Below are 2,510 nucleotides of genomic sequence, written 5' to 3' on the forward strand. Positions count from 1 at the left end.
ATATATACATATATAATATACATACATAGATAGATACATACATCGACCATTTTTACTTGAAGTCGCACTATTCTATGCTAAATTTTGAATAAGCCGAGCCGGGGTGCGGTTTATACACGAATTAATACGTTTTCAAATTGGCTGTATGAATATCATATGGACCGACCGAATTTGAAACCAGTTTGATAGGTAGCCAATGGACGAAACAATCCACCCTTGAGCCACTCTGTACAATCTGCCGACTGAATAAGATGAATAAATGCAAAGTACTGGGGTGATAACGATACAAACAAGAGCCCGTATGTGCCTTGTTGATATTCTTCTGAGAGTTAAGCAAATGGACATTCATTTACTTGTGTAGGAGATAGCTGTTGGGAATTGTCAACTGGTTTTGGCGATAGAATATACAATAATGGAGTTGTTTTTCAAGGGAAATAACTTAATGTGAGTAATCTCCCTTGAAAACATTTTTTTAAATATTTTATTTGATATATCTCAAGGAGCGGCCAGGGAATAAATAAATCTATCTATCTATGTATCTCTCTCTCTCTCTCTCTCTCTCTCTCTCTCTCTCTTTCTCTCTCTCTCTCTCTCTCTCGCTCTATCTATCTATCTATCTATCTACCTACCTCTTTGTTTGTATGTCTGTCCGATATGTATTAGACACAAACTCATATTTTACCCCCACACACAAATATACATACACCCCGCTCTTTCCCCCTCTCTCTGTGTCTCTGTTAAAAAGAGAAAAAGAAAACATATATGTGTATGCATAAAAGTTTTCAAATTAGGAAATACAGAGGAGGGCATACATACATATATGTATAGACATACCTAAATACATACATACATACATACATACATACATACATACATACATACATACATACATACAAATAGTTTAAACAATTATCATTGGTGTTATGTTGAGAGCAAATTCTTTTCATTCGTATAATATAAAAGATGAATTTCACATTATTGCAAACCACGCATGTCTCGTTGTTATTGTTGCGATTGTTAAAGGAGGTAGAGCATCAGGTAACTTCTTCTTCTTCTTCTTCTTCTTCTTCTTCTTCTTCTTCTTCTTCTTCTTCTTCTTCTTCTTCTTCTTCTTCTTCTTCTTCTTCTTCTTCTTCTTCTTCTTCTTCTTCTTCTTCTTCTTCTTCTCCTCCTCCACCTCCTCCTCCTCCTCATCATTATTATTAATATTATTATAGTTGTTGTTGTTGTTGCTGTTGTTGTTGTTGTTGTTGCTGTTGTTGTTGTTGATGATGATGATGTTATTATTATCATATTCTGCCTATGAAAAGCTTTATTCTTTAACATATTCTTGGGTCGTATAACAATAGGTATGCTTCCATGCAAAGATAAACACATCCACACACACATACACACACACACACACACACACACACACACACACACACATGTATATATATATATGTATATCTATCTAGCCATATGTATGTATGTATGTATGTATGTATTTTAATTGTTAAGCGTGCTTTAGGAACAAAGTACAATAGAAGTTGGAAACAAAAGAATGAAATCAAAGACATAGAAACACAACAGTTAACACTTTCACTTGTCTTGTAATATTCCGTACAAAAATGCCCTTTATCAAACTAAAAAAGCAACAACAACAACAAAATGAATAAAATTATTTTTTTTCATTAGCTTTGTTCTAAACCAACATATGGGGATGGTGGCGGGAGCGCAGCATGTGTTGGTTAGTTGGTTGGTTGGTCGGGTTGCATTAAGGAATTATTGTCATGCGCATGTCTTGTTTGTTGTTGATAAATGATTCTGACTTCGTGATCACGATATCTTGGATGCCATCAATCTCGACGTGGGTTTGAAAGTTGGGGGGATTTTTATTAAGTTATTTTTTACAACTACACAAACACACAAACATATATACACATGCGTACATTTGCATACATCTATATACATAAATGTGTAATGATGTCTGTCTGTGTGTGTGTTTGGGGTTACTCTAACTCCTCCCACACCATCAAACCCATTTTAATGATTTTTGGCACACAGGTAAATCACATGCCCTGAAGTTCAAATAAAGCTAGAATTTTTCAAAAACTCAATAATGCTCAGTTGGCGTCTATTTTTGTGAGCTCAATCGGGCGTTTGAATGGAAATTCCCATAACGATGTTATTTTTCTTGTAGCTTTTGCAAGCCCATATCTCTGTTATTCACTTCTCTCTGTTGGAACCGCATCTCCTACTTAATATGACACTCACCTTCACTGTTACAACTTGTTGAACCAGCTTCCACTGGTCTTAAATATCGCTAGTATATCATTTCATCATGTTGAATCATTAATTCCTACACATTTTTTCTCTTCCCCCTTTTTTCGTTCTGTCTCCCATTTGTCGTCTCAACCGTTTCTGTTGAAGAGCGTAGGCTTGAAACGTCAACCACTTTTCCATTCTTCCTGAGCGTTAAACTAATAAACTTGCTTGTTGTTGCCTCACCTAATATATATATATATATA

This window comes from Octopus bimaculoides, chromosome 19, assembly GCF_001194135.2.
Source record: "Octopus bimaculoides isolate UCB-OBI-ISO-001 chromosome 19, ASM119413v2, whole genome shotgun sequence".
Lineage (NCBI taxonomy): Eukaryota > Metazoa > Mollusca > Cephalopoda > Octopoda > Octopodidae > Octopus > Octopus bimaculoides.